Below are 11,768 nucleotides of genomic sequence, written 5' to 3'. Positions count from 1 at the left end.
GTACAATGGATCATTTTGGAGCTAATTTGGGTAAAATGGATCATTTTGGAGCTAACTTGGGTAAAATGGATCATTTTGGAGCTAACCTTGGTTAAGCGGACCATTTTGGAGCTAACCTAGGTAAAATGGATCATTTATGAGCTAACCTAGGTAAAATGGATCATTTATGAGCTAACTTAGGTAAAATGGATCATAGCTGAGCTAACTTAGCTAAAATGGATCATTTTCGAGGAAATAAAGCTAAGTCTAGGTCATTATGCATTTGTTAAGCAAAACACTAGAGAAAACTTACCATCATCATGGAGGTGAAGCACCGGGGTTGCTCGTGCCGGCACCATCTGGAGAAGGATCGTGCGATGCTTGTCTGGAGTTACGCTGCACCAAAGATCATTTGCAATGTCTCGTTATCATGATGACACTGGAAATGTTAAGACTAGTAACTAATGACCATTCAAATGAAACTCATCGTGGTTCCCGGAGCAATGACTGGCATCGGTGGAGGGGTCTGACCGCTTTCTGGCACACAGATTACAGATTTGGTTTTGACGAGTCAGTCATATTAGCTAGTAATGAAACGAACATTACGTGCATGATTTGGCTAATATGCAGAAGAAACTTACCACGAGGAGCTCATACATGGCCTAGTTCCGCATGTCATTCCATGCCCTCTCCTCCTCCAACATCCTAGCCATCCTCTCCTCCAAGTCCCGCTCCTTCTTTGCCGCCTGCCGGCCCCTCTTCACCATAAGCGCATTGGTTGTATTTCTCTCTCTCTCTCTCTCTCTCAAGAGCAGCCTGCAACACCACTCCTCGTTAGCATTGTAATCATCGATGGCTGCACACACAATGCAATGCTTGAAAGAAATCTGAGTCTGCATAACTAACCTTGAAGGCGAGCTCGATTGGCCGTGGACGAGGCCTTATCTCAGGACCTGAGCTCGTTTAACATGCCTTGTTCTCCGGGAGAGTGCGAGGACAACGTATAAGTCTATATCCAATGGCTATCGATCCATGGGACCTCCCGCCACCAGATATCATCACCACCTCCGGATCAAACAACCCGCTTGGGTTAAAGTCCTCCCCTTTCCTCGCCTTCCCCACATCTCTGTACCTCACGAGCTTGTTGTGGGAGGAGATGTTGGGGAAGTTCTCTGGATGATCAAGGTCAGACGCAAAGAATGCCTTGGCCTTCTTGTACGGGGCAGTATGGGCCATGGTATAGAGGTCGAACACCTCTGGCACCAGTGCCATATTGTATCCCACCTAAAAGAGAGCAACATATAGTATTAGTAATTGAAGGGCTCAAGCTAGCATGACAGAATGAATTGCATGAATCATGAAGCAAACCACATACCCAGTTCCGCCCGTATTGATATAAGTTGGCGCTGCCTTGATGGTGTGGCACACCTCTTATTTGGGCACGCCGGTCCTTGGCATTGTTGTGGACGGCTAGCCATGCGTCTGAGCACCACTCATCCACAAATGCCTCCCAACAACCCATCTTATCCGCACACCATCTCATGGCACCTAAGTTAGTAAAGAGAAACTTGAGCGCTATGCCTACGAATCAAATCAACGAAACTAAGAACAAGGCCTTAAGAATATAGGCCATTACTGTCATGTACTGCTCCTTCTTCAGAAACTTTCCACGGCACTTCTTCTTGGGCTTCCTAACACCACGCGAGGCGAAGTAGTCTTGAACAGCCTGCACCTGAGCCTCATGCCATAAGTTTTGTAGTAGGCGCCTGCACTCGGCATTGGTAACCTGTGCACAGGCCTCCTCGTATCCCTCCTTAAACCTGTAGAAGGTCTGCAATCAAACGAGACAACATTGATTAGTACAATAACTAAGCTTATTCGATGATTTTTTAATTGTATAAAGGAGAAATTACCCAAAACGTTCTGATCACCATGTCGTCCCTCGTGTGGCAAAAGACACCGTCGATCATCTCCTACAGCGGGGCCGGGGCAGCCAAGTAGTGCTCCTAGCTCAATCCGCTCTGGAAGCTGGCCCTCACCAGGCAACGTGACAAACCCCGGGAAGTTTTGCCGGAAAATCACACCAAGGACTTGGTTGTGCCTGCGGACATCCTGAGCGTGGTCCCAACCCTTGTAGTATGACAAGGCCAACACATTAGATATTTGAAGAAACATGATGGCAAAAGGTACAAAAAGAGAAAATGCTCTTACCTCTACCCAGCAGGCCAAATCAACCACCTCTGCTCATGGGTCGCCGTCAGGGACATGAGCTATGTACTACCACGCTGGTAGATGGTGGCCCCCTCAACCACCTCGCCCTCGCTGCTATCAGAAATTTGATGCCCACCATCATCAGCATGGACACTTGGCTCCTCAGGCGGATCCTACCAGGTACCCCATCCGGACGTCTCCTGGGACATAGCCTGGTCCAGAGTCACGTGGGCCCAAGTGTCTTGGGCCAAAGGCCCGTCGACCCAAGGCTCGTGGACCGGAGTTCGCGTAACCTCCTCGTCAGACGGCCCCCCTAGCAGTTGTGTGCTCGGGTGACTTAGCTGGGGGTGGCGGCAAGGAAGGCGTAGGAGCCTGCCTACCTCTCCCGCGGCCATGTCCTGATCTACCTCCTCTCTTCTTCCCTCCCTGGCCTCCTCTCCCGGTGGGCAACAACGCCGACGAAGAAGCGCCCGCTGGTGTCCCCAAACTGTCTAACAATGCTCTCCGGAGAGGTGCGGGTGGAATGGAAGAACCCCTCCCACCACGCTCCGGACCCGCGCCCACCAGGTTTCAACACCTGTCATGACAGAAGAGTAAACATAATTTGGTGCATTGAAGCATGTGCTTGTATTTCAAATTTGAATTATGCACATTAAATGCCCAGAAACTCAATTAATGCATAAATATGCCAAACGAACCCAGAATAATTCCAAATTTAAACACGATACTCATGTACTAGTTGCATGTTCACTGTACGTAAATGTTCTAGCAATTCAAACTCCATCCTTTCCCTCCATAACACCATTTTGTCTTTCAAAACATAATGAAAAAAATCAGGTATACCACAAACAGTTTACTAGAAAGAATTATGTGGGATGCGATATAAAATATCTTGGGGCACCGTCTTGTCTGGCTTACGCAGGAAGCTTCGTCGTCTACAGTCCACCGCCCCCGCTTGAACCACACTTTTGCGCTAGTTTCTCACGGCACCGAGCGAAATTTTTTCTCCACCACAGAAATATCTATCTCCCTGCCCCCTCCCTCCTACCAAAAGCCACATTTCCACTGTTCCTCCTTGCTTTCCAAGTTCAAACCTTCATTGATGCTTACTGGCAGCTCAGCCTCCTCGCTGGCGACCCTTCTTCTTACAACGCCGCCTCCTCGCCGGCTACCCTTCTTCTTGCAGCGCCGCCTCCTCGCCGGCGACCCTTCTTCTTGCAGCGCCGCCTCCTCGTCGGTGACCCTTCTTCTTGCTGCGTGGTCTCCTCGTCGCCGACCCTTCTTCTTGCTGCGTGGCCTCGTCGATATGGTCAGGTAATCCACACCCCACCCACACCATACTCCTCCTTTCCCGTCCCACATGCCCCGACTGACGGAGCGACACCTTCCATCGAAATCACTGCCCCCTCCTCCAATTAAGCGTCGCCCACATCCATTTTACACGCAGTATAACATGGAGCTGAGTAGCATGCGGACGCACGCGCGAACGAGGTCGCTATGGCTGCCATGTGTGTCCACCGCCAGATCTTGGAGGAGCACGTCGTCTTTGAGGCCACCGTCGACACCGCCATGCGGTTGTCTACTTTAAAATACAGTTCGTGATGTTTTCTCAAGGCCACCGGCAGTGCCCTCTAGTGATTTTTCCTCCGTAATGTTAATATGCAATCTGATGTTTAGTTAATAGTTTGGCCCTCTGAAATGTAATGTTCAGTTAACACTTTGGTCCAACAATTGCTACATTTCGTAGTATTGTTCTCAAGCATTCTTTGTTTTGTTAACTGTCTTATCTTCTAGTACATGTTTCTATTCTGCAATGTCGTGCTCAGTTAACTATTTTGGTTCATTTGGTTTGCTGTCCATTTAACTGTTTGGTTCAGTTCTGCAATTTGATTTTCATTTGCTGTGGGTACAATTTTGTATTGTTATGCATGTGACACCAATCGAATTTGGCTGTACTCAATACATATTTTCTACTGATAGTATGGCAACTCTCAGTTAACCTGATCAAGATCTTCCTTATGTGTGTTGCAGGGAAACAATGGGAGACACTGCGGTTTACCATCGAGGTTTGTTCAAGCAGGGTCCTTTGGCTAATAGCACATTATTGTGCAGTTGCAGGAATCATTCTAATATTTAGATTTCTTACAATTAGGTCTTGCACATGTAGGTCCTGCTGTGAGAGGCTTAGACCCACTGTTCAACCCATTTTGCATATGGGGAAATGAGATGTCCATGAATATCGGTCAAGTCAAGAAACTCAGAAAGATTGTTAGGATGAAGAAACTTGCGACGAATAACAACAAGATCTTTGTTTGCACAATCAAGAAGACATCAGTCAACTATAGGATGGTACCAACTCTTTTACCTTGTTTTTACCCCTTGCGCCATTTCAAAATTTACAATAGCGATTTATGCATAGCTTTGTTTCCAGTACTTTTCAAAGAAGTTCACCGACGATTACCTCTCAAACCACCTGCATGGTCAAGAGGCGAGGAAGGTATTCATTCAAGACCCACGATACAATATTGAAGTCTTGCTGAAGAGGATGAAGGTTGGGCGGGCAATTATCCATAGCCACTGGCCTAAAGTTGCAAGGACATTTAACATCACTGAAGGCTCAATATTTGCCTTCCGCTTCTGCAGTTTCCCAGATGCAATTCATCTGTCTATTTACCGTGTATGATGCTACTTTCCAAAGGTTTTTGATGCTGCATGTAAAACTTGGTGCTGTTGTGTAATGGCGTAATTGAGTGCCGAAGCTATCTGATGTAATTTGATTATGAAATCCTGGTTGCTTTTATACGTATATGAAATATCTGGCGTGTTTTATAAGAAATATCAGTTTGATTAGTACATGGATTATCAATAATAGGCTAATTACCCTGCTTATTGGGGTTTTCTATTGCAAATGGTTACTCAGACAACACCATGGGCGATGAACTCAAACAACCCGCATGATTTTTAGAAAGTAGGCGTGTTCGATCAACTAACAATCACACACGGTTTCCGACAATGAACTGTTTGCGATAGGCCACCTTGCACAAACGTTTCCACACAAAGAACTGTGTGTGATATACATACCTACGGAAATGTTTTTCTAGGATTCACCGTGTGGGATGTACATACCTATGGAAATGATTTTCTGGGATTAACCATGTGGGATGTACATACCTACGGAAATGATTTTCTAGGATTCACTGCGTGGGATGTACATACCTACGGAAATGATTTTCTCGGATTACCGTGTGGGATGTACATACCTACAGAAATGATTGGGTTTCGATGCCTCGCCCGATCGCACATGACCCCAGCCTGGGTCCTTGGAGGGCTTATCCCCGACGATTTCTGGGTCGCGTGGAAAGGACACCCTATCGCACACACTCACTTGGCGACGGTTCTAAATGCCGTCGCGGAAAGGGGTTGAAAATCGTTTGTTTAGGACATCTCTGTACTAGTGTTTCCTTCTCTTCTTTGGTAAGAGCGTAGCTGGCAGGACCTTCATACTGCTTTGGAGGCATGCTGTCTTTTTCGTGCACACGTTGCTGGTCCTCCCGTGCATCCGATGTATCTTTTGTCTTCCCATACACACCCAAGAAGTCTAGCAGGTTCACACAAAGATTCTTCATCACGTGCATCATGTCGATTGCAGAGCGGACCTTTAGGTCTTTCCAATAGGGTAGGTCCCAAAATATAGATTTCTTCTTCCACATGGGTGTGCGTCCCTCGGCGTCATTCAGAACAGATAGTCCGTCGGGACCCTTTCCAAAGATTACTTGTTAATCATTGACCATAGCAAGTATGGGATCACTAGTACGGATGGCGGGCTTCTTCTGGTGATCTGCCTCGCCTTTGAAATGCTTGCCTTTCTTTCGACATTGATGGTTGGTGGAAAGAAATTGATGATGCCCCAGGTACACATTCGTCCTGCATTTGTCCAAATATATACTTTCGGTGTCATCTAAGCAGTGCGTGCAGGCGTGGTATCCCTTGTTTGTCTGTCCTGAAAGGTTACTGAGAGCAGGACAATCATTGATGGTTACAAACAGCAATGCATATTGGTCAAATTCCTATTGTTTGTGCTCATCCCACACATGTACCGTTTCCATTCCACACATGTAAAAGTTCTTTAACTAATGGCCTTAGGTACACATCAATGTCGTTGCCGGGTTGCTTAGGGCCTTGGATGAGAACTGGCATCATAATGAACTTCCGCTTCATGCACAGCCAAGGAGGAAGGTTATAGATACATAGAGTCACAGACCAGGTTCTGTGATTACTGCTCTACTCCCCAAAAGGATTAATGCCATCCGCACTTAAACCAAGCCATACGTTCCTTATGTCACCTGCAAAGTCCCCCCGCTTTCTCTCGATTTTTCTCCACTGCGACCCGTCAGCAGGCGCTCTCAACTTCCCGTCTTTCTTACGGTCCTCTTTGTGCTATCCCATCAAATTGGCATGCTCTTTGTTTCTCAACAAATGTTTCAATTGTGGTATTATAGGAGCATACCACATCACCTTGGCAGGAACCCTCTTCCTAGGGCGCTCGCCGTCAACATCACCAGAGTCCTCTCGTCTGATCTTATACCGGAATGCACCGCATACCGGGAATGCGTTCAAATACTCGTATGCACCGCGGTAGAGGATGCAGTCATTAGGGCATGCATGTATCTTCTGCACCTCCAATCCTAGAGGGCATACAACCTTCTTTGTTGCGTACGTATTGTCGTGCAATTCGTTATCATTTGGAAGCTTCTTCTTCAATATTTTTAGTAGCTTCTCAAATCCTTTGTCAGGTACACCATTCTCTGCCTTCCACTATAATAATTCCAGTGTGGTACCGAGCTTTGTGTTGCCATCTTTGCAATTGGGGTACAATCATTTTTTGTGATCCTCTAACATGCGATCGAGCTTCAACTTCTCCTTTACACTTTTGCATTGTCCCTTTGCATCAACAATGACCCGGCGAAGATCATTATCGGGCACATCGTCAGGTTTCTCTTGATCTTCAGCTTCCCTCGTTGCAGCATCACCATATTCAGGGGGCACATAGTTGTCATCATCCTCTTCTTCTTCGTTGTCTTCCATCATAACCCATCTTTCTTCGTGCTTGGTCCAAACATTATAGTGTGGCATGAAACCCTTATAAAGCAGGTGGGTGTGAAGGATTTTCCGGTCAGGAGTAAGACTTCATATTCCCACATATAGGGCATGGACAACACATAAAACCATTCTGCTTGTTTGCCTTAGCCACTTTGAGAAAATTATGCACGCCCTTAATGTACTTGGAGGTGCATCTGTCACCGTACATCCATTGCCGGTTCATCTGCGTGCATTATATATAATTAAGTGTGTCCAAAACCATTACAAAACATCATGAATATAGAAGTGACCAAATTAATTGAAGTTCATCATCACATTAAAACCAAAGTACATACAACATATAGCTCTCTAGAGCATCTAATTAATCCATACATTGAAACTATGTAAAACATTTCAATGCAACAACAAATGTGATCATAATCGTAACTAAGGTAACAATTGATGCAATGGCATAATGATACCAAGCCTCAGTATGAATGACATATTTTCTAATCTTTCTAATCTTCAAGCGCATTGCATCCATGTTGATCTTGTGATCATCAACGACATCCACAACATGCAAATCCAATATAATCTTGTCCTCCTTTTTTTCAATTTTTTCTTCAAGTAATTGTTTTCTTCTTTAACTAAATTTAACCTCTCGACAATAGGGTCTGTTGGAATTTCCGGTTCACATACCTCCTACGTAAAAAATCTATGTCACGTTGGTCGTCATAATTGTCATAAACACTAAATGAAACAAATAGTTATAAAAGATAATATATACCACATCCGAATCATAGACAGGACGAAGGCCGACGGAGGCGGATACCAAAACCATCGCACTATATAATAACAAACAATAATAAAAGTAAGAAAATTATACAAGTATCTATCTAAATCATACAAGTAAGAACTTTTTTCTTATAGAAAGAAGATAAGAACAAGAGGCTCACCACGGTGGTGCCGGCGACGAGATGGGCGCAGACGATCGACGGCGGTGAGGACGGGGACGAGACAGGATGTGGACCACCAAACCTAGACAAATCTCGAGGAAAATGGAGTTTGAACAAGGAGCTTCGAGAGGAGAAAGCTTAAGTGTGGTTCGGGCATTTCATCGAACGCCTCATGTGCATAGGAGGTGAGCTAGAGCACCACAAAGCTCTCCACGGCCGGCCAAGAAAATAGAACGATGTCTCTGCTCGCAGGCAGGGCGGGGGGTATATATAGGCCACTCTTTAGTCCCGGTTGGTGGCTAGAATCGGGACTAAAGGACCACATTTGGTCCCGGTTCCAGCCACCAACCGGGACCAATGGTTGTGGGCTAGGAACGAGGCCCATTGTTACCAGTTTTTGTCTGGAACCGGGACCAATGGGGTCAGACGAATCGGGACCAAGGGCCCACGAGGCCTAGCCGGTGCTCTGGCCTCACGAACCAGGACCGATGCACCCATTGGTCCCGCTTCGTGAGTGAACATGGATTAATGGGCTTTTTAGGCCTGGACCGAAGCCCTGTTTTCTACTAGTGAAGAACATCACACTACCATCAGTCTACCCACATAATAACTTATCAAAACAGTGAACACGAGTCCGAATCTTGATGAAGTTAACTAGACAACATTCGCATGTGTCCTCTAGAAAGCTTTGCTCACTATAAGAAACAATTTCGGCTTGTCATTTGCTATAAAAAGGATTAGGTCACCTTGTTGCACCTTGTTACTACCATTACTTGTTAGTTGCTACAAATTATCTTGTTATCAAACTATCTGTCACCACTATTTTACATCACTTGCAGACCTTGCTGAAAACCACTTATTGATTCCTTTCGCTCGTTGTTGGGTTCGACACTCTTACTTATCGAAAGGACTACTATTGATCCCCTATACTTGTGGGTCTTCAATAGCCCACGCGACTGACCTGTGCTAGGGGCACGGTGGGGAGCACTTAGTAGTAGCGCAGTTTGTCTGTGCCCGCGTTGCTACTATTCTCTACCGGTAGCGCGTTGTTTTCACCCGTGCTACTACTAAGTAGTAGTAGCGCTGTCTTACTAACCCACACCACTATTAAGTGGTTGCCTATAGGGGTTTTCCTAGCAGTGCTACCTCCGCCACTGCCTCCTACATGCCACAATGCAAAGGAGCTGTGGATGTCGCACACACCTCCTTAGGTTCGGGCGATATTCAAGTCGCTTCCTCCCAACGAGATGCTATAGGAGCTGAGCCAGCCAACTCCTGCTCCGGCGGCTCCTCCATCCAATGTGGAGCACTTAGGCTCCATCTACGACCATGAGGCCGTTGTCGCCATCTCGGACGACGATGTGCATGCGAGGAACCGGGCGCACCTTTTAGTTTTAATTAGATTTAATTTTGTGATTTCAATAGTGTTGTTCAAATCTGTGTAAAATGTTGATGCCAACTAGTTTAATATTAATGTTTGAGTAATGTTTAGTTTAATAAATGTTTTAAGTAGATTAGTGTAACATGCTAGGGTTATCTGGCAGTAGTTGTTTACTGACATTGGGACCCACAGGACAAAGCAAGCATTAGCTCCATGGCACATGACTTCTATTACTGGCATCTACCGTCCATGGTGCAGTACTTATAATTTGTTAGTTAGTGGCGTTGGGTACCAAACGCCACAGATAAGAGATATACAAGTGGCCTTGGTTGTGGACGCCGGTAGTACCAGCTTACCACTGCCATCACACTAGCGGCATCGGCACCTAATGCCACTAAATACATTTTTTGAACGCCGCTAGTAGGCATTTATGCACTTGTATCTTACTAGTTTGCCTCGCATGCTACTAACTTGTATAGTTTCTTGTTAAGTTATTCTTCCATTCGCCAATATCCTTTTAATTTTAACAATCTATTTCTTTGGTCTTCTATCTGTTTTGTAGAAATTGCTAAAATTATTCAATTCACACATTCACCACCTCTGGCCGACATCTTTTTTTTAGGACATTTCTTTGGTCGATATCTAATCCTACAAGTTTCTACCACTAAACATACTCACTGACTAGAGAAATATATACTACTTCCTTGTGTTCTAGGCCCATCAGAAACGGGACTGCCGGTATAGTTAGGTCGGTTCATTCATGTCGTATAAGGTTGTTTGTTAACTTATAAATCACGAGGCCATGCAAACCAAAAATTATGAGATCAAATATCACACATGACAAAATCGAATAGAACACCTAGATTTGGCAATCATTATGTATTCTTAGATGCATGTCACAGGAAGATTTTATTATTGGATCACATCATTTGTCCATTTTCGACATGATTGTTCAGTGCAACTCTACCAACAGACACGACACCAACAATGCCAATAGTATGGGACGGCGTTGAGACACCATGAGGCTATGAGTTCCGCTCCAAACAAATCTTTGCAGGTCCCCTGGCATTTTAACAGATCGCACTCACGACCGATAGTAGCAACTAGATCCTTGCATTTATCTGTAAAGAAAAACACACAGCATATAAGGAAGTCCAAATTGGGAAAAATATGAAAATATTCATGATGTTTAAGTAACAATATTATCCTACTTTGGTTGATAGGTGAAAGGAAACATATATAGGGACAGGGAGATGGATTTCTTACCAATATGAATGGAATTTCCTAGGTGCACAAGCACCATAAGGCAAATAAGAATAGCTTTCCCTTCCATAAGAGAAGACACAAACTTCTTACTCCTGACTCGGTTTGGGTGTCTAGAAGCACTGTATCTATATATATAGACTAATGGCTAGAGAATATTTACTCCCATCTCGCTCAACATGAGATCACAAAGATTTGGCTGTCTCACTATACTTAATTTGTAAAATATGGTTCTATCTATAAGATGGTATCCATTTCACAGATTTTATCTTTCCATCTATGCGAATATAAATTTAGAAGATATTCTTAAGTGTGTGCCATTAAATGCGATATCATCTCAAATCTAGTATTAAATACCATATCACTTGAGTACTCGCACATTGGACATGGTATAGAGTACTGTTGACCATCACCTGTCAAATTTTCTCTTGTATGGGACGACGTTGCTACACCATCACCTGTCAATTCTGCACACACAAAAAACTAACTCTCTACACAAATGATGTCACAGAAAACCTGCAGGTATTGGTGTAGCATGTTTACACTGGAAAAGCATGCACTGAAGGAACGGATAGTCATACGTGAAAGAAATATTGCATCTCACCTTTTGGGTTGTAGTTGTGTAGACTTGCAGTCATGTAGTTAACATTGCAATCATGCACCGAAAGAAAAAAAATCAAAGACCCTCTAGAGGAATCGGTCCAGTTCAAGCGGTAGTCTATCTGAATTCTTAAAAAATGGTTGGATATTCTGCCGAAATATGGCAAAAGTAATATAGGACAAAACTGACGCATGGTAGGCAGATCATTCATTGATCCATCTGTAGACGTTGATGCCCACCCCTTGTGTCAAATAGACTATGATCAGCCACCGACACCGAGGTTGTTTGGATGTCTTAC

The 11,768-nt window shown here is 44.7% G+C and overlaps 1 long non-coding RNA gene across 1 annotated transcript; it reads right to left on the bottom strand.

Annotated features, from left to right (window-relative positions):
• Nucleotides 1–10,470: 10,470 nt before the first annotated feature.
• LOC119327846 lies at nucleotides 10,471–10,967 on the bottom strand. Its single transcript, XR_005158729.1, has 2 exons — nucleotides 10,873–10,967; nucleotides 10,471–10,727 (listed from the first exon to the last, which is right to left on the bottom strand). It is a non-coding gene; the product is annotated as an uncharacterized LOC119327846 (long non-coding RNA).
• Nucleotides 10,968–11,768: the final 801 nt, after the last annotated feature.

This window comes from Triticum dicoccoides, chromosome 7A, assembly GCF_002162155.2.
Source record: "Triticum dicoccoides isolate Atlit2015 ecotype Zavitan chromosome 7A, WEW_v2.0, whole genome shotgun sequence".
NCBI classification, from domain to species: Eukaryota; Viridiplantae; Streptophyta; class Magnoliopsida; order Poales; family Poaceae; genus Triticum; species Triticum dicoccoides.
Note: the sequence above shows the minus strand (reverse complement) of the source record. Positions and strands in the feature narration are given on the sequence as shown.